Genomic DNA, 22,649 nt, shown 5'->3' on the forward strand with positions numbered 1-22,649 from the left:
TATATTTACTTAGTTGAGAAAACTCAACCTAAATATGGGCAATACAATCCCAAGGACTGGGCCCCATGAGTGAATGAGAAGGAAGTAAACCGAGCCCCAGCATTTTTTTTCATCTTCTTCTGTTCCCTGACTATGGGTGTAACATCACCAGCTCTTTGACACTCCTGATGCCAGGCCTTCCCCATATTGTGGACTGTACTCTCAAATTGTGAGCCAAAACACACGCTTTTTTCCATTTAAAAAAAGACATTTTATTTTATTGATTTTTTATTAAGATCTACATTTTTCTCTGCTCCCCTCCCTGCCTCTCCCCTCCCCATTTAAAAAAGACATTTTTAAGTGATAGGTATCAAACAGTTTGAAGGCATTATCAACTAAGTCATTATAAACTAAGAACAGTTACTCTAAGTAGATTTAGAAGCCCATTGCCTAGTCTTCTAACATTAGTTAGATCGATAATTACATTGATTATTTGCAAAGTAGCAGTACGAGTTACAGCTGTTAAAACCACTAATTAACAATGGTCCTTATAAAACATTGAATGCTCTTGTAAACTGTTAATAGACTTTATGCAGTTGCTTAAAGTGTAATGCACCTTTGTAAGGCCCTCACATTACACGAGATGAGCGTCCTATTATGTAACATCTTTCAAGGCTAGTGTAGCTGAAGGACAGAATGCAACTGTACGGAAAAGAACATAACGAAGGACGAAAAATGTTAACATTTCAGAAGCACATTTAGTAGAGGTGCTAGAGAGATGGCTCAGTGGTTAAGACCACTTGCTGATCTTTCTGAGAACCCAAGCTCAATCCCCAACACCCACATCAGACAACTCACAACCACCTGTAACTCTAGCTCCAGGAAATCTGGCACCTTCCAGCCTCACGAGCACTCATACATATGTCTAAACACATACACAAAAACAAGAACAAAATAAGGGGTTTTTTTGGGAAAAAGTTTTAGAGAAATATGAAGTTTTGTTGCTTGATATGTATTATGGTTGAAACTCAGTGTAATGATCATTGTGTTAAGTTTACATGTTCTAAGTCTACACGACGTTTGTCTATGTGTGTTTTCTTAGAACTGTGGTCCTGCAATTCACCTAAAAGCTTTTCACTGCAAACCCTAACAACGGTTAATTAGGACCTCACTTCCCCATTGGGTAACCAAGCAGGGACAAGAAGGCAATGTGCTGGAACATAAAGACACATGAAGTTCAAATTGACTTAGGCTCTTGGCCAGGCTAGCAAAGGTGCTCTTTTCCTCTCACTCCACTAATCATGAATTCCTGGCATGGAAAACCAGAGTTTAGCCTAATCCTAAAGCACTCTACCATCCGCCAGTGCTTTGTTCTCCATCTCCGTGACAGTCTCCCTGTGCTGAAGGAAGCTGCCTGTGTAGCCTTACAGATAACTTTCTTCATTCCTGTGACAAAATACAAGACAAGCGCAAGTTAAGGAAGGGGATTTGTTTCTGTTCACCACGAGAGTGCTCATTTCATTGTAGCAAGGAAGCCACAGCTGCTGAAGTGTGAGGCTGCTAATCACATTGATTCCTTGGTTACGAAGGAGAGATGCAGATGCTGCTGTTCAGTAGACTTTCTCTTTCTTATTCAGCTTGGGACCCATCGTTTAGCCTTTATGGAAACACTGTATCGACACACCCTCTGATTCTAAATCATACCAAGTCCACAATTAAAATTAATGAAACCAGTAGCTAAAAGAATTCTCTCTTTATTGATAAATGTATCAGGAAATGCTTACTGTTTGATAAATATAACTAACCAGATTGAACTTACAACTCAAATTGGTTTCAATCAACCAAACAAATGCAGAACAAGAATTAACTATAAAAGGCATTCTTCTTGGGATCCAGAATAATATTCTTATGTCCTCAAAGTTTTTCCAAGCAAATTTACATTGAACTCTTTCTGCTTACCACATCATTCAGAAAAATGATACAACTTATTATAAGGACAAACCACTATCAAACACCATTGGCTCAATGTACAAGAGCCGTGTTGCTTATTCCTTTGGGGTTCTCTGGTAAGGGGACCTTGCTTTCTGTTGTACTCTTAGGGATGCAGGCTAGGGGAGCTTGCTTTCTGCACTTCTGTGGTGACAAAGGTGAGGGAAAGGAGCATGCTGAGTGAGGCTCTCTTAAACATTTTATGATGTCTTATGATACTTTGTTTTTTTTTTTGTAAGACAAAGAGACTCAACTTGATCCTTCATCACTGCAGTGAGAGTTATAATGTTTTATGTTGCTCTATGCCTACAAAAAATAACTTTAATGTTTAAATGAGACCAGTGACTTCTATAATTGTCATCATCAACAGTGCATAACATCAGTGAGGTAAGTCATGAAACCCAGGCAGATTTCCTAAAGTTAAATTTAAAGAAGGAATGGACAGGTACAAACATGGGTCAATCTTTCCCCCTTGATCCTCTGATCTTGTCCTGATGCCTAAAATTCCATTGTGGATTTCTTTACACTGAATCCTGTTTTAAAAGACAACAATACCAAACTGGCCTCAAACTCATGATCCTCCTGCCTCTGCCTCCTTCAGCAAATCCTACTGGTGTACACCACCACAAGGAAGGCCTTATCCCCTTTGAGGAATTGATGGAGGTTGGGAAGGGGGAAGGTAAAAAGGCAGGAGAAGGGGAGGGAGTAACTGGGGTTGGTATGTAAAATGAAAGGTAAATTTTTTAAATAAAAATATTAAAAAAGACAATAATACCTTTCCTAACACTTGGCAAGAATGAGTAAGAGATGATGAATATGCTCACAATATAGAGATCCTCATACCGAGTCTTCATGAGCAGTAATGAGGTCTCTGTGACTCATGTAATATGGGCCTGATTGATTCTATTTCTGTTGCTGAGATGAAAGACTCGGACAAAGAAATCAACTTAGTGGAGGATGGATTTGGTTTAGCTTACAGTTCCAGGTTAAAGCCCACTAGTGCAAGGGAATCCTTGTAAGAGTAATAAGAATCCAAGATAATGTTTAGATAAGATTCAAACTCAAGATCTGAGAGAGAAGAAATGCATATCCTTAGTATTAAGCTAGCTTTCTCTACTATTATAGAAACAAAGTACCTAAAAGGAGAGAGCCACTTTCGTGTTGGGTCTTCCCACATCAATGAAGATAACCAGAATAGCTTCCTAAGACATGCCCATATGTCAACCTGATTCAAACAACCCCCCATTGAGACTCCCTTCTCAAGTGGTTCTGGACAGAGATAAGTTGCCCAAACTAGAGCATCACAGAACCCATTTTACCAAAGCAAGGTAGTTTCGGGAAAAAACCTTTGAAGACATCTTTGTAGATAAACCATGAAGGAGTTAAGTCATGTATCTTCCTTAAGGTATCACTTTCCATAACTGCATAGAACAAGCTAAAAACAAGAAAGGAATTCAAGATGATGCATTTAAAGAGCTTTGCTTTTGATGTGGCAGTGATGGGGATCAAATGCAGATCCTCTCACCTATCAGGCAAAGATTCTACCGATGAACTACATCCCCAACCTAAGCAATGTTTCATGGACACGTGAAGAAAGACCAAATTCTGTTGAAATTGCTAATCTACCACAAATTGAGTATGTCAGTCGAGGTCAATATGGGACCCAGCAACTTGAAATAAGAAAAGTCAAATGATGGAGAATAAACTACCAGCTTCATAGAACTGTGATGCCCAGACTAAAACACAAAAGCGAAACAGGAAATTGATGGCAAAATCATGCTGCATTTTATTTTATAGCCCAGATAGGTAGCTCTTTACATTGGCAAGGTGGGTTTGACCGTGGATATTTTTTTAAAGGGTGCTTCACTTAGTCTCACACCAATGTTTGGTTTTTCCCTGCCAACATAGTCATAAAATATTACTACACTTTAATCCATAATCTGTAGCCAATGTTTCAGCTTAAAAGCTCAATTAGAAAGATACAAGTAGCTTTAGGGAGAGCATCTATCATGATAAATTTTTTTTTGCTTAAGATGTAGTAAAATATATAATAATTTTAAAATATGAAGGCATTTGTTCTAGCTGTTTTATTAATTGCTGACTTCAGGCTGAATTCAAGTGTAGGGTATTTCAAATTACTAAAACTTTAAATTGTATGAAATCTAAAGAAGCTATAAGTTATTTTTAGGTTAGCTGCAGTGTTTGCTACTAGGATAAAAAGGACTATTTTCTTTCTTGCTTATCTTAATTTTTTTTCTCTTTAAGAATTGCTATGACTGTCTATAATATTATAATTTGTTATCAAAGTCTTAATAATTTATTATGTATGTGGACATAACTAAGTTTTTAATCCTCATTTTCAGTTTTTAAATTTTCGAAGCATTTTAAAAATAAATCTGATAAAATGAATAACCTGACAAGTGTTTTACTGTTGGCTAATAACAATGTTTAAATGTTGATTCTGCCATCAATAAAACATTTGTAATGGAAGGGCACAGGCTAACTTTCTACATATAACAAAAGGTAATAGCTTTAAACAATCAATTATAACTAGAAATTATCACAAAGAAGACTCAGGTAGGCACAAACCCCAAACTACAGCAGAAACACAAGTGAGGGTAAGAAAACCGAGCTTTGAGCTAGAGGAAATTACCAAGTAACAAAGTGAACAAGAAATAAATTACAAAACATAAACTAATAAAGCAGTCGTAGACAGTGTGATATCAATAACTCTGAGGTAAAAGAAAGTGAATTTCCCAATCAAAAGACATGAAGTAATTAAATGAAGATAAAAACTGAACAGACTATGTGCTTTCTAAATGAACCCCATTTAATATGTAAGAAAGCACACACTAAAACTGAGTGGTACAAAAAGTGGTATGCAAATTGAAACCCAAAGAGCAGAGGCAGCTCTACTTAGAATAGGCACCTAGGGAGGAAAAGAAAAAAAAAATAGTCACAGAAATAAAAATCATCATTATTTAATAATAATGGGGTCAATCTAATGAGAGAACACGGTGGATGGAACATGTAGGTACACCAACATTGGAGCACCTAAACATACAAAGCAAATGTTGGCAGGTATAAAGGAACAATATAAAGCAGAGCAGAAACAGTAGGCAGTTGACTGCCATCTTTTCAGCAAACCATACTGTAGTAGGAGACTGCTTGTTCATTTCCGGGCCACCCAGACTCCTGAAATAACCATACAGAAACTGTATTAATTAAATCACTACTTGGCCTATTTGCTTTAATTCCTTATTGGTTAGCTTTTACATCTTAATTTAACCCATTTCCATTATTTTATATATTACCACAAAGCTCGTGGCCTACTGGCAAGGTTCTACCATGTCTGTCTCCAGCAGAGGCTCCATGGCTCCATGGCTTCTCTCTCTGACTCTACCTCCTTTCTCCCAGCATTCAGTTTAGTTTTCCCTGCCTAGCTCTACCTTGCCCCATCACAGGCCCAAAGCAGCTTCTTTATTAACCAGTGGTATTCACAACAACATAAAGAGGGTGTATATAACAACAATTAATGGGAAAGAGTTCATAAATTTGTGAAAGAGCAAGTACAAGTGTGTGAAACACTCTGGAGTCAGGGGGAGAGAGGTAAATGATGTGATTATATTATAATCTCAAACAATACTAACTTCCCTAAGCCTAGCAAGCTTGTTTTATTTTACCACACGATGCCCTCCACCGTGGACGACATAGCATGGAGGTCCCTAACAAGAGAGTAATCCAATGATTTAAGACTGTCTAGCATCAAAAGGTTTGAGGTAACCAAAATCTCTTTTCTTTATAATCAGTGTGGTATTCAGCAACAGTAACAGAAAACAGAGTGGGACCACATTACATTGAACTGGGATACTGAAGTGTGAACCCACAAAGTCTACTTAGGGATATTGAAGTGTGAACCCACTTCACAAGTCAATAAATAATAATTTATTAAGGGGTGCAATGGAAAAACAAACTCACAAATACAGAACAAAGTAGACACCACTGCTGGTCCAGCTGCTGCTGTCCCAACCTTCTCCCAGGGGAAATGACTACCAACTACAAGGCTCCTACCACCCAACAGAATGCATGTGACCCTTCCCCTCCATTTCATCCAGTCATATATCCAGAGAAAACCTCGCCCAAGGCAAGTCACCCCAAAAGCCATTGGCTAAATAGGGCATGATTAAGCTTTATTTAGCCAATTTTCTCAGGGATCCTGTAAGCTGTGAAGATGTGTTGTTCTCATTGGTGGAGAAGGTCAAGAAAAGCATGGTCTGGGAGATGCTAGTAGCCACCCAAGGAACAAGATGCCACAGAACACCACCATTAAGCCTCGGGTAGTGATACACAGAATAATAGAAATGAGCCTGAATTCTGTATGTTATTGTGTTGATTTGAATTTTTTTTAAATGACTGATGGACAAGAGACAGCTGCTGGGAAACACGGGATTGAAAGAGAGACTGGTGAACTAGAGAGAGTGATAAAATACACCAACTTAAATATTTTAAAAATCTATTAGCTTTAAAACAGAAGTCAAAAAATATATTTGTAAAATTGAACTTAAAAGATGCACTGCTTTTAGCGAAGTGTGTTTTGCTTTTGTTTCCACAGGAAACAAGAGGCCAGGGATTTGTCCCAGGTTAAGGTGGATCAGCTTTGATCAAAGGAAACCTCATAAAACTCGACAGGTGTTATCTATCAACAAAGGTTACAATTGGTCCGCCAGGACTTGGTCATTATTTCAAAATTTTATCAGGGACCCTAAAGATATTTGATCCACAGACAGAAGGAAGCAGTTTGGAGAAAATGATATTCACATTTCCAAGAGTTGGAGAGTATGAATGGTCTTTGGCTATTTGGTGGGTTGTAGATTTATTTAGGGGACTATAGAAATACAGGAAGATAAGAAAACCATTATTCTCAGATATTTTGCATTGGCATGAATTTTGGTATAATGGTACAAATTTGAAGTTAATTTTGTTACACTGTATATATGTTTCTATTCTTGCTTAAAGGATTTCTATATATCAACACAAATTTGAGGTTGTAGTCCTTATACTGCACATCTATTTCTATATTTGCTTAAGGTACTACCTATATATTTCATACCTATATAGCCTGCTTAATTATGCAATATGAAGTTTTCATCCTTAAAAGCTATTCTGGATAATATAAAAAAACAGGCTAATAGTCACCCATATCTATCAAACTTATAGTCATGGTAGTTAGATTTTAAAGGTAATACAGAGGTTTATTTTAGATAGATAGGTAATCTGTAAATACTTCAAAGGCACAGAATATGGTATTTAAAATGTTTTAAGAGCTTAGCCTTTTCTTAACATGAGACTCATCTCCTCCTGGCAGCACTTACTTCAAAGAGGATGATGGTCACTGAAGAAACTCATGGAATTTGCTTTCAATGTGACAAAGCTAGCTATTTGGACAAGAAATTTCTTTTGCCCATGCTGCCTGAAAATATGCTGTATAAACTGGACATATGGGACCCACAGGAAAATGCCCACTAAACTTTGCCAAAGCAAAGCAGAATGGTTCTTTTGGTTTCTGCTTCACAGAAGAAACTGCAAGACATTCTACAGGACACAAAGGAAAGTGAGTAACAAACTGACAATTTAGGCAGGGCAGTCTTTCAGATTTCCTGCAGCATTAAAAAGTCTGCCAGAGATGGGAAAAGGCAATAATATAAACAAAGAGGAAAAGAAGGAAGAGGAGGGGGAGAAGGAGGAGGAGAAGGAGGGAGAGGAGGAGAAAGAGGAGAAGAAGGAGGAGAAGAAAAAGTGGTGTTCATGAAACTGGGATGGAAATATGGTTGAGAAATTTTGGAAGAGTTGGAGGGGAGAAATTGGTCAAAAGATATATATCTGTATGAAATTCTCAAATGATAAAATATATTTTAAAATATTTAAAAGTCCACAAATTACTGACATATGCCTAAAAATGTTATCAATATTACCAACAATCAGAAATTAAAACCAAAACAAGGGATAGCATCTAAGATGCTAGAGTAGTCATTATCTCCAAGGCAATAGATAAGTGTCAATGAGAAAGCAGAAACATGAGACCCTCGGATGCTGGCTGGAACACAAATTGGTACCACCACTACAGAAAATACAGACGTTCCTCCTAAAACTAAAATCAGCATATTCATCAACGTGACTCGTGGGTATAGAAGGACTTAAGATGAGTATGTCCCAGGGCCATGTGAACTTTCATGGTGGCTGCAGCACTATTTGCAGCAGTTGAGATGATATGGTAACAACTTACATGTCTATCAGTGAATGGATAGTAGAAATGTGTTATTTATGTATATGCACATATATATATATATACATTTATGTAATGGAATAGTATCTGATTCCAAGAAAAATACAATTTTCTGTTTTGTAGCAGTATGAATGAGCCTGGATACCATATTATATGATCTTTAAAATATGTTGAATCTTTTAAAAGATGCTGAACTTGGGGCTGCTGGAGCGAGATACCCTGGAGCTCTTCACTGGGGAGAGTCCGTTACATGTGTGAGTATCGCTCAAGTAGACACAATTGTCCTGAGAATTTTCTTCAGCTCTCTCACGTTGAGTTCATTATTGCTTTAGATGACTCATCTAATGGAAAGTTGGGTAGAGGATTGTGATGACCAAATTCTGAGTATTTGGGTCACAAGAAATAGAAGGCATTAGTGTAGAGCTCCGGTAGAAAAGGTCACCGGATAATGGGTCACTCAGAAGAAGAGAGAAGAGCGCTAAGAAGATCACAACCAGTGGGTGCTGGGGATAATGGGCGAAAAAGCAGGCTCTACTTGCAAATATGTATCTCTAATTTTGACTGGAATTTACTCTACTTTTTAAAGTCTGTTTTATTTTTTCATTTTTTTTTAAAAACTTACTTTTCTTTTTACATACCAACCCCAGGTCCCCCTTCTGCCTCTTCTCCCACCCCTCATATCCCCTTCTTAGCCCCCATCCACTCCTCAAAGTAGGTAAGGCATTCCTTTGGGAGTCAACAAGTTCTGTGACACCAACTTGAGGCAGGGCTAAAACCACCCCCTCCCCTGTATCAAGGTTGGGCAAGGTTAACTCTACTTTTAACAAGAATATTCACATATGTTTATGAGGAAACATTATCAGAGGCTTATACTTAGAGATGTTAAATATACTTCAGCATGTCCTTGGAGTGACTCTGGTACATGTGATCCAGGGCCCATCCTTGGACATAGTAGTAGAGACTATAAGGTTTTGCTTTCAAAACTTGCTCAGATCCTAATATCTTGTTAAGTTATATGTGAACCTGACCATGACTCATGTTTTCAGAGGCGGAAAATACTGGGATGCCTTCACACACACATGACACACAGTGCTTACTGCCTCCTGCAGTCCAATTGAAGACGGAGAAAGAATCTACAGCTTCAAAAGTATTCAAATCTTTCGACTTCACCTCTGCTCCACTTAGTGCTGCCTGTTTTCAGGTGAGAGGAATTGGTTTCTCTTTGGTATCATTTCAGGTTTTGATGAAGTGCAGCACCAAGCACAGTTTTCAGTAGGAAAGACACTGTAGATGCCGCAAAGATAATTCATGGAAATCCTCACAGAATCCAAACATGCAACTACAAACACAACTGTTCGGCTTCTCAACTCTCAACGTGCATACAAAGAGCACAATCGGGTCTCTGTACTGTAATTTTCTTATGAAAAAACGGTCAGCAAATGCTCCCCATAGATAATTCTTTTAGCGTTATTGATTTTTTCCCCCTTCTGAAAAGCTGTATAGAAACAACAGCCATTACGGCTTCTAGAGCTTTGTAACATCTGGTTATGATTGCTGACAATTGCTCTATTCCTTATTCTCAAGGCTGCAAATAATACCGCTGAGAACACCTTCATTAGCCGCCTGCTATTCTCCTTTCAGATGGCACCTGGGGAAAGGCATGTAAAAGAGATAGATAGTGAAAGGCAAAGCAATGCTTTATTGTCCATAAATTACTTGTGATGCTCACCCAGAGGCTGCTCCCTGGTTGGCTGATAGAAGAAAACATTGTTTCTATGTTGATCACTCAGAATAGAGGTGCTCCATGCCCTTAATGAAGAAACCGCATCCATTTTTAATTTAGGGATTATTAGCACATAATCTTGAAAACCTTTGTGTAAACACTAGTCCAAGTGGAACAAAGACCTCAACAGAAATCCCAATATACTGAACCTGATAGAAGAGAAAGTGGGAAATAATATCAAACACATTGGCACAGGAGACAACTTCCTAACAGAACACCAAGAGCACAGGCACTGAGACTGACCATTAATAAATGGGACCTCATGAAATTGTAAAGTTTCTGTAAGGCAAAGGACACCATCAATAGGACAAACTGGCAGCCTACAAAATGGGAAAAGATCTTCACCAACCCCACATCCAACAGAGGGTTGATTTTCAAAATATATAAAGAATTCAAGAAACTAGATACTAACAACCAAATAATTCAATTAAAAATGAGGTACAGATCTAAACAGAGAATTCTCAACTGAAGATTCTCAAATGGTTTAGAAATAGCATGTTACAATCCACAGACCCAGAGAGGTTAAGTAACAAGGAAGGTTCATGGGGGCAAACCCATATCTCCCTGGGAAGGGAAAATAGAAGAGATTTCATGAGTGCAGGTGTGGAAGGGAACATGAGTGATCAGGTTGGGAAGACAGAGTGGGGGCGGGGGAAGAGTACTGAAAGAGACTACTGGAAAAGCTGGGGGCATTTCAGGGTCATGTAAAAACCTGGCTCAAGGACCTCTCCCAGGAATCTACAACGATACCAGCTAAGACTCCTAGCAATAGCAGACTTGTAGCCTGAACTCTCCAACTCCTGTGATCAGATTGGTGCCTCACCCAGTTGTCATCAGAGAGGTGCCACCCAGCAGCTGATGGAAACAGATGCAAACCCACAGTCAAACATTAGGCAAAGTTCAGGAAATTTTGCAGAAGAGGCAGAGAAAGAATTATAGGAGCTAGAGGGGTCAAGAACACCACAAGAAAACTGAAGAATCAACTAACCTGACTCATAGGGGCTCACACTTAACCAACAACCAGGGAGCATGCAAAGGATTAACCTAGGCACTCTGCAAATATGTTACAGTTGTTCAGCTTGGTCCACTTGTGGGTCTCCTAACAACTGGAACAAGGGCTGTCGCTGACTCTTTTACATGCCTTTGGGACTTCTCATACTGGGTCATCTTAACCAGCTTTAATACATGGGAGGTGCTTGGTCTTAGTGAAACTTGACAAGCCATGTTTTGTTGATACTAACGGGAGACCCGCCAAATAGATACAGAGGAGGTGTGGACTGGAGGGGTGGAAATGGTGGTGGGGAGGAAAATGGGAGGGGTTGAGAGGAGAGGAGGGAGGGTAAACTGAGTTTGGGCTGTAAAATATATACATAAATAATTTTTAATAAAAAAGTAAATCTTTGTGTATATAAACAGCAATATTATTAAGCATTCTTGCTAACTAAAACTAAAAACAGTAATTCATTGACCAATGGAAGAGAAATTACATTATCATGGATGTTTAGGAAATAAGATGTGGAAATAAGTGAGCTGAATGTGGAAATCCCAGGTAGGTGGCTAGGCCACAGGAACTATGGCAGGAGAACAGGGCTCCCTCTGCTTCTGGAGATGAAGCAGGAGCAGCTGCACCACCCACCCTGGAAACAGGTAGGGCTGCTGTGAGAAGGAATGTGGTCCATGGTTGGGAGGATTTGGGTCTGGTTAGCTAAGCCTGGGTTTCATGGCTGGATCCTTGGCAACAGCAGGAAGGACAGAAACTGAACTTTAAACAGAAATGAAATGAGCTTCCCGGATCTTTGCTTAGGATTCAGGCTCTGCCTCCTCTTCAGATCAACAATAGTGTTGACCCCAAACACGGTCTTTACCTCAAAGAGGACAAACACAGATTATTCTGAAGCCACATATGAGTGATCATGGTTTCAGGACATTGATGTAGGTTACCCCAAATTCAATGTTCCAACATTAAAGTAGTTTCATAGTAACAGAGCAAAGTCATGAAGCAAGATGCTTTTCTGTCGGAGCCTGCTCCACCCAAGTCAGACGGGGTGTCTGGAAGGGGGTGCAAGCTTGAGAAAATGGCAGATTGAAAGAAACTGAGATGGAAAACACAGGATAAATCCAGGAGGTCTGTTGGTAAATACCAACCAGTCCAGAGTTTATTTCAGACCTGCTTATATACAGACCTAAGGCAGAACAAAGGGCAGTACAGTCAGCTAACCACTTTCCTGCACTGTCCGTGGAGAAAGCACATGCAGGCTCGTTATCTACCATGTGAGTCCTGCTAGCAGCAAGCAGTTTCTTATTCTATCTAGACTGTCTTCAGCTGGCGTTCACCAACCTGTGTCGTAGTAGATAATGTGGTCTTTTTCATGGGCAAAATGTTCCTTCTCACAGCTCTCAAGGAGACTGGAGCAAGCAGAGAGAAAGGACTCCAAATGGAAACTGAGTCACATGTGGACTACCACACTTTCCCAATGTATTGGTGGAAACATGAACCAACTACAGCAAAGCACGGAAGCCTCTGCTATGAGCCTCAGATGCTAACAAATGACATTCTTAGCTATTGATGAGCAGGAAATAGGGTTTTGTTAAGTTGGTAAATTCCCAATGGCTTTATCTGCTAGACACAGGATGTTAGGGTAGATACAATGGTGGCAAGGATGGCTATTTATGAAGCTAAATAGAGCTCGGTAAAGCTTAATAAAGGTAAGTTGTAATTAGGCTTAGAACCTGTATCATTTGGACCTCTCTTCAACCATTGATATTAGTCAATGAATCTGCCTTGCAGAGGGCAATATGGTGGATACAGCTTTTCTCAAGGAGTCCTCCTCCATGGAGAGACATAGAAAAGAGGATGCAAATGCTGGGGAATCTAAACACTCTAACTCAGACACTTAGTGCTAATATTCAACCTGAAGTTAGACTTTAGGCTCGTTTCAGGACCTGTTAATTCTAAATGTCTAGATTTTAACATGAGCTGTATCACATCTGAAAGGCTGGAACTAGTTACCAAATTTATGACAAAATACTAGGAGTGTCTTAGTTAGGGCTTAGTTAGGCTGTGATGAAATACCACAGCCAAAAGCAATTTGGGAAGGAAAGGATTTATTTCAACCACAGTTCATATTACAGTTCCTTATCAAAAGCAGTGAGCATAGGAAAGTCAAAAGAGGGCCCCAACCTGGAGACAGGAGCTGATGCAGAGGCCATGGAGGGATGCTGCGTATTGGTTTGCCCCCTATGCCTTGCTCGGCCTGCTTTCCCATAGAACCAAGGACCACCAGTCTTGGGGTGACCCCACCAACAATAGGTTGGACCCTTCTGCATCAACTACTAATTGAGAAAATGCCCTACACACTTACCTACAGCCCAGTCATATGGAAACATTTTCTCAGCTGAGGCTCCCTTCTCTGATGACTCTAGCTCGTGTCAAATTGACATAAATCTAGCTAGTACAAGGAGATTTAAGGAATTAAACCTGGTAGTTATTTTACCAAAATAAGAACCAAGTATTTGTGGCCACAGATACCAAGTTTGCAAATATAAGCAGGTAGGTGATTTGCATTCAATTCATGTCATTTTACATATCATCCCTTCGGTTACCACACACTCATTTTATATGTTCTGTGGATCAGGCATTGTTTTCCATACTGGCAACTCAGAGATGAATCTAATTCTGCTTTTGCTTTACAGTGAGTGTTCTAGTAGAATGTGGTATGTGTGCTGCAGGAACTGGTGAAGGTGCTTTGCGGAGTATGGGGAGTGCAGGGGAGGTACACACATGTACACAGGCAAGGGAAGACTAGGGAGAAAGGCCGTGTCTTAGCATGGAAAGATGTTGTCCAGGGAAAGGAGGAAAATGGATTTTTAGACCCGAGAAAAGCAGTTAAAAAAATTGTAAGTTTCAGGATGGATTACGTTGCAGGGTACAGGGACAGGTGAGTGAAGTACTAGATAAAATCAGGGAATCAAACTGCATAAATAGTGAAGATTCTGAGAGCTCGTCCTTAATAGAGAATTTAAGTTGATCTTATAGATAGTAGAGCGTCATTAGCAATTTTCATCAAGAGAATCTCATGTTTCTCATGTTTTCGTTCTGGATCCTATGTTTCATTGCGCAGTTTATAAGGACTGCTGGGGTGAAAAATTGGTTGGGAAGGGAAAACAAGGCAGAGACGTCTGATAATTTGGGGGAACATTTGCAGGAAGAGATGAGACAAAGCTGCCGAAATTGAAACGGTAATGGAAAAATGGAAGAAAGATTTGAGAAAGGACAAAGGGAAATGGTGCTAAAGCCTTGCACCTAGCAGCGTACAGAGAAGGAAGAGGGGGTGGGGGAAGGTTTGGGCCAATAGGCACACCATGACCTAGGAACCAGGTATGGATGGAAAAGGATTAACAGGTTTGATAAGAAAGCCGGGAGGCCCAGCAACGTTAAATATATAACCAGAATGGAAGGCAAGAGAGAGATTTCAGTCAGCAACAGTTCTACCAATCCTGTAGTAGAGTACAGATCACCCTGTGGAGTTATACAGCATGAAAGGATAAGAGAGGAGCGTATAGGAGTGTTGGAGCAAGAGATGAGCCCACAGAGGGAGCAAAGAGGGCACAGAAATGTCAGGACCCTGAGGACAGCATAACAGAAAGTAGGAGAGAAATTTGTTTTTAAAATGGCATGGCCTATACCCTAATAAATTGACATTTTCAATGTCCACATGACTATTTAGTGTGTGTGTGGGGGGGGAACAGTACCTTTTTTAATATTTGTTTATTTTGTTTGTATGAGGGTTTTGCCTCCATGTGTGCCTGTGCCTTGTGTGTGCCTGCTGCCACAGAGGTCAGAAGAGTAAATTAGTTCCCCTGGAATTGTAGCTACTGCTGGTTCTGAGCCATGCAGTTCTGAGAAGTGAACCTGGGTTTTCTGAAAGAGCAGGGCTCTGAAATCCTGAGCCATCTCTTCAGCCCCAGGGACAAGGCTTCTTCAAGTCCCATGTGTCCTAGCATCTGATATGCTATCTGGAACACACTATGTTCTCATAAATATTTCTTGCTTTTCTTTCAGTTGTTCCTGATTTTTTTTTTCCTAAACCAAATAAAGTCTTGAGCTTGCTAGGCAAGCTCTCTACCACCGAGTTAAATCCCCAGCCCCTCATAAATGTTCTTTGAATTGAAGGATAGGCCCATCTTGATGCGGGAGGAGTCTTTGGTGACATAATACCATAATAATACCATCTGAAATCTCCCCTAGGGGGAGCCTGCGTACCCTAGATTCCCTGAGCTATCGTATTTACGAGAGTCATAGCATTAGTACCTTCAGGCAAGTTTCTGGAACTGTTGAAATAAAAATCAAGAAACTACTTATTTAATCTAAAGGAGGCACATTGGCCTGCCAACCAGAAGTGAAAGCAAAGTTGCAAAAAAACAGAAAGGGTAATGAAGAGACCTCCAGTGACAGTGACAGTTGTTTCCAGAGTCATGAGTAACCCATGCGAGCAGTTCGTTGAGTTTTCTGCAGGGATGTGAAGGTTCCTCAGCATTAAGGATACCAGGAATATGCAAACAAGTGAGACTGGGCTATTTTTGCTGTGTGCATATTACAGGTATCTTAAACATAGCAAGGTCCTGGGCCAGACCACCGTGCATCGTATACATGTGTGACCAATGCAGCATGGAACATTCAGAGACATCTAGAGAATGTATAACATGGAAGAGGACAGGTAGTGGGATATTGCCCAACTGCGTTTTAGCATTTTTAGGATTTTAAAGAGTTTTTTTTTTTTTTTTTGCATTGCTCCATTGGAGAAATATTTTGTTTCTTTATTAAGGACTATGAGAACCCTCTTGTAGAAGAGATGCCATCCATAGTGTGTTATTAGCTAGATGGACAGTAAGATGTGAAGTCTTCTCATTCTATAATGTAGGTATGATTTGTTCACCGATATTTTGGTTTTGAAACTCTTTTCTATACAGGAAGTTTATGTAAACACATGGTGAAGAATGGACATGCTGTTATAGATGCACAGAGGCATAGATCAATATGGCTGTCTATCAGACTTCTCAGGCAAATGATTCCAAGACACTTCCAATACTACAGTCTGATGCAGCCCTACCTAATGGGAACAGCAAAAGTCACAAAGCCAGCTCAGCTACTTGACAAAGACCCAGCAAACCTGAACAACAAGATAGCCACTGTGCCACGTTTGGTTTTCTTCTCGGTCTGTTGCATACTTGGGGGACTTTTAATATTTGTACAATTTGGGGTTATTGGGTTGATGGAAAAATCTCTTAAGAATCTTTTATGTTTTCTCCTAGGAGTCCTGCTTCTAAGCTTCCCCCAGGAAAGTCCTGAGCATACTACCCCTCCCGCTTTTAGGGAGATATCCTTATCTTCTTGAAGGTCTTCCTTATGCCTTGGAGGCTGTGACACACATAAAATAGCCAGAGGTCTCCTAATGAGGGCATGAGATATTCATGAAACATGGGCCCCTATAACTACTCAGGAACAAGATAATCAAAACATTAAAAGGTCAACACAATTTGGTGGGCTAGAGGGATTGGCTGCATGCAGATCAAAGTACAAGGCTCTTCCCACTATATGCTCGGGTGAATGCTTGTCATATATAGCAACAAAGTTAGGTTAGCTGAAGTTACCTCTGCTTTACACAGGGATTATTTATAAGGATGGACAAAGAATGGCATGGAAAGATGATAAAGAAATGAGGTGTCAGGACCTCCATTTGGCAGAAAGTTTAGCTCCTGACTCCAAGCAATATTAGAGAGAGTGCCTGAGCTGGCCTTCCCCTGTAATCAGATTGATGATCACCCTAATTGTTATCATAGAACCTTCATCCAGTAACTGATGGAGGCAGATGCAGAGATCCACAACTAAGCACTGGGCTGAGCTCCCAGAGTCCAGTAGAAGAGAGGGAGGAGCAATAATATGAGCAATGGGGTCAAGGTCATGATGGCAAACCCACAGAGGCAGCTGACCGAGCTAATGGAAGCTCACTGACTCTGGTCTGACATCTGGGGACCCTGCATAGGACTGAACTAGGCATTCTGAATGTGGATGACAGTTGTGTTGTTAGGGTATTGCCACTGGCAATGGAACCAGGATTTATTCTTAATGCATGAACTGGATTTTTGAAATCCATTCCCTGTGGAGGGATACCTTGCTCAGCCTCGATACAGGATGGAGGTTTTTGATCCTGCCTCAACTTGATGAGCCAGACTTTGTTGACTCCCTATGGGAGATCTAACCATCTCTGAGGAGCGATGGGTGTGGCATGGGGCGAAGGTGAGGGGAGTGGGAGGAGGGGAGGAAGGGGGACTGGGTTTGGTATGTAAAATGAAAAAAAAAAGATTTTTTAAATGAAAAAAGGTAAATTAAAAAAACACTAAAGTCACTACAAGAAAAAAATTAGCTCATATAGAGCCACTGTGGTGACTTATTAACAAGGAGGAAAAGAATACCAGGATTAGATATATAAATAAATTTTATAAAGATATTAAATGTAAACATTGTATTATACCTATTTCCCTACTTAGTCCTTATCCCAGCATCTCAATAAAAATAAATTCTACTACCAAGCTCAAAACTTTGCTTATGTGATTTTCTATAAAACACAATATGAGAGATGTGCTCTTTCTGTTCTTAACCTTAAATTTATATATTATCTAACTCTGTGACTCCATTGCAACTTAAGAATTTTTAGAAAAGTGAATGCTTTTTTGATTACAAAAATTTTTATAAAACATTGTATTATAGCAGAAATTGAATAATAATTACAGCAGCTTGGCCTGAGGACTTTCCTTGGGCACTGTGACCAATGTATTAAGAGTTAATAATACATTGCTTGAGACTTGACAATCTGCCTGGGCTGACTTGGAGAATTTTTTTCTGTCTAATGTCCTTGAAGCCACAAGAACTGCCAGCCTGAGAACTGGCTATCATATACCTCTAAATTATTAAAAATTGGGATATGATGTTGATGAGTAAAAATGACTATAAAAGGTAATTGTTATCAATAATGACCTAACTTGAGGGAAAGTGATTATAAAGATAACTCGGTTCTGTCATGGTTTATCAATGGTGACTAAACTTGTGACCCCAGATGTGCAAGAGAAAAAGTTAAGCACGTGTCCAGAAACAAAAATGATATGATCTATGTTTGGAAACATGAATCTATCTCCGCTTACTGATGTCTATATAAATGAAGAAGCACTCTGACTGCTAGTCGGTCAGTCTACAGGACTGCTACCACCACCATGGTTTGGCTCACCCCTTCCCTGGCCTACTCCTTGACTCCTGTCAACTGCCAGGGCATGTCCCTGGAAAAATCCACAGATACCCAGATACTTCTGTTAAGTTGGAATAAGATTTACATATGAACTTCACACATCCTCCCATGTATTTCACTCAAATTGTCTCTGGGTTGCTTATAGCACTTCGTGCAAGTGAGTGCTACACACATAAATATTATGCTATATTTTCAGAGAATTACAACAGGGAAAAAGTATGGATTATAGAACCAATTCCCCTGTGGATTCAGAGGAAAAGCAATATCAATTCATATCTATTTTCATCCACAAAAAAAATCTTCTCTTAAATACTTTTATTCTGTATCTGGTTAAATTCTCGGATGTTGAACCTACAGATATAAAGAGGTGATTTGTATTTGCAGAGGTGATTTATATATAGGAACAAAGACATATATAAGTAAATATATAAAAATACTTGCGTATAAATAGATATAGCTATGGCACAAATGCAGAGATAGATATTTTTACTGAGTGGATGATCTTCGCCACTGCAAGATGGATTCATGGACACAGAGCAATTATAAACAAGTAAGTACTGTTGCCAAATTTATTTCACATTGTGTAAATTTGCAAGATAATTGACAAGATGCCTGAGGTTTGCTTGGCTATTTTTATGGAAGGAAAAATAGGCAGGGCCTCAAACAAATGAAACTGGCTAAGTTGATAAATGTTAATGCAAAATGACAGGTACAAAAATGCTCCTTAAATAAAAATCATCTACTTTTGCATTTGTTTAAATGTGTTGTTTCCCCAGAACTAACAGGTTTTGGCCTGGCAAGATGGCTGATCAGGTAAAGGTGCTTGTCATCAAGCCTGACAACCTGAATTCAATTCCCAGGACTGACTTGGTAGGAGAGAACCAATTCCCTCAACATATCCTCTGAGCTCTATAGATACATTGTGTGGACATGGACACACACACACATAAAAACACACACACACTATATATATATTCAACAATCCCCTGTCTGTTCAGAGGTGGTACTGGGGACTAACCATTCCAACTTAGTAAAAGGGCACTAAAAATAAATAAAAGTAATTGAATATATATGTATATATACACATGTATTGTATGTATATATAATATCTTTCATAAGTAAATCTTATTTATGTTTTAAAACATTTTATTAAAGTTTTTCATGTAATATTTTTGATCATGTTCCTTCCGCTTCCCCAAATCATCCCAGATCCTCTCCACCTATTGACCTACCCAACTTCATCTTCTTTCTCTCAAAGAATTAAAAATTAAAAATAAAAAACAGAAAAACAAAGCAAAAAAAACCCAAAAAGTCAAAACAGAAAAAGTTAAAAAAAATACTAAAACAAAAAGTGTATATGGAAAAATATGGAATCCTTTTTTCCCCAAAACTTTAAAGTTTATTTCTACCTTAGACATTTTTAAATGCAAACTACAAGCATTAAGCCAGAGACCACAGCCAAGAAGGTCAAGGCAAGAATGGGATGGGAAACAGGAGACTGGTGATACCTACACTTTGGATAGATAGGAGAGTATTGTAAACAAGGGGGGACACAATAGGGAAAGGGGAGGGAGCTGACCCCTGAGCAGGAAAGAAACTAGCCTGATAACAAGGGAGTCACCATTTGACACTGAATCAGAAAGGTAATTTGACCAACAGAATCCTTCAAGGCTAACAGGTTCAATTTCATATCTATTGAATAAGAAATCGGAGCCTACTGATGATTTTCAAAAGGGGGACTCATAGGAAGAAATTCATCTTAGAGAAAAATTAACTGGATTTAAAAAGACAAAAGAGTGGGTTGAGCAATAAAATGAACCTTTGATATGATTTGATGGGACTGAATTGATGGGAATTAAGAGTAGGCATGAGAAAACTCTTAAATCATGAATTCAACAATCCCCTGTCTGTTCAGGGGTGACCCCGAGGACTAATCATTCCATCTTAGTAAACTGGAACTAAATATAAACAATCGTAATTGATTAATTTAAAATACAGTGACTGGCGAGAGCTGGGACATTGATTTAAGGTTTTAAAACATGACATATCAAGAAGTTTTCAAAGGCAGGGTTCCATCTAATTTTCTAAATTGATGCCTCAGAGATGTCTATTTTCTTGCTTATCTAAATTTTATCTAAATGGAAAGACAGATTACCACATTTACAACAAATAATCATTTTTTTCTAGTGTGGGGGATCAAACTCAGGGCCTTGCATGTGACAGCAAGCGCTCTACCATTGAACCATTCTATATGGAATGTTGTGCAACATACATTCTTAATAAATGTGGGTAGATAGTCTGAATACACTGAAGTATACAAGGGCAGGGGTAACTGCAAAAGTTATAGTTTGCAGACATAAAAAACATTTTAAAGCACCGTATATTTTAAAGCATCCGGGGAAGAAGCCACAGCCATGAAACCCCATTCTCTATCCACTGCATAGGAATGCAAAGAGCATCTCACTTGTCAGGTAGTGAGTGCGTCGGGACTGGTTCTGATTGACCATAAAAATCAAGAGTCCAGATTAAACACCAACTTTAAAATACCCCAAGTAAAATTTGTTCAGTACTTATAGAACTGAGAATACTGTACCTTATGAGGAGTACTGAATGCGATTCCGAGTCTAAATAAGCACAGTCCTAGCGCAGAGGATAAAGAGCGAGAGTGATAAGATGCTAAAACATTATGACAGCTCCCGCGCCGCCTGAACCGCAACTTTTATGCAGTTTCTAAAAGTGCCAAGAAGCAAATTTTAGCATCGCATCCAGGACATTAACCTTATATTTTGAGGTATTCATTACCCACAGTCCCATGGGCTCTGGGAAGAAATCAAGCTGGAATTCATTAGTTAACATTTTAAAAGGACACGATTTGAAGATGCTCCCTCAGGTGCCCTCATTCCAGCAGTTTTGCTTCATATGCCAAGTGCTGAAAACAGCTAACACCACTTTTACTATCCACAAGGAAATCCACCCACGACGCGGACCAGAGCCAAGCAACCACTGTGAAATGCTGACAGCGTCCCAGGGCTTTCCAACTGCAGGGACGCAGAAGCAGCTGCGATTCTCCTCACCAATGCAGATGGTGAAGAGGGAGCATTTGTATAGGTACTCGGGAGGGTGGCTATGGACTGGAAAAGCCCGATGGAACTTCCGCAGAAGTCCCCAGCCGTGCAGCAGTTAGTTCCAAATGTTGGGTTACTCATTGCTCCCGTCTCCCACCTGCTCCTCTGATTTCTCCTTTTCAGATTCCTCAGTTACCATCTACCCAGTGATCCACGCTAGAAACTGTGAAATTGAATTTCTCTGTCCTCTGCCCCACCAACACTGTCCGCCAAAGTGAGAAAACCTCCGCTTCATCCCTCTTCCCCAGACCACGCCTACCCTCCCTTGCCCTCTCATTTCTCTAGACTGTTGCTGGAGGGGGCCCCAGGTTTTTCTTTGACCATAGTGAATTACTAAGACAGTTCTTCTATCTTTAATAGTGATTTGATGATATGTTAGGGACTTGATATTGGAAAATCCAAACTGTTAATTCAGAACATAGAAATAAAATGAGCAGTTGGAATCATTTCTGGGTGGTGCTCAAATCCAGAATTAATATTGAGCTTGACAGAATATTGGCAAACAGATAAATTATTTAATTAGATATTCCAAATATGAAAAATTGCTAGAGGCTGGGGAGATGGCTGTCAGCAAAGTGCTTGTAGCAAACAACGAAGAGCCGAGGTCCAACCCCCAATATCCACACAAAAAGCTGGGTGCAGCTGTATCTTGCTGCAAACTCAACACTGGGGAGCTGGAGACAGGAGGATCTGGGGGTCTTTCTGGCTAACCAGTCTAGCCAAATCATCTACCTCCAGATTCAACCAGCTACATTGCCCCAAAATGAAAGGAAGAAATCAATTGAGGAAGACAGCTGATGTCAACTTCTGGCCTCTAAACACATGGGTGCACACATGCATACACACACACACACACACACACACACACTGCTAAATTATTTCAGAGTTGATACCAAAGTGGCAGAGGTAGTGTTGAACTTCTGGCCTCCAAACACATGGGTGAGCACACATACATACACACACACACACACACACACACACACACACACTCACTCACTGCTAAATTATTTCAGAGCCGATACTGAAATGGCAGAAGTAGTGTTGAAGAATGATGCTACCTTCCTGCTCCTGATAATACATTTGTCAAGGATATGCCTATCATATTCTTCTGTCTTCCGCATTTGGACACCCAGCAAGCTTAAGATCTCAGAGGATTCATCTTCAGAAAATTAAGATGCCATCTTTGCTTT

This window comes from Alexandromys fortis, unplaced genomic scaffold (genome assembly GCF_014885135.2).
Source record: "Alexandromys fortis isolate MF-2015 unplaced genomic scaffold, M_Fortis_MF-2015_v1.1 scaffold_82, whole genome shotgun sequence".
NCBI lineage: Eukaryota > Metazoa > Chordata > Mammalia > Rodentia > Cricetidae > Alexandromys > Alexandromys fortis.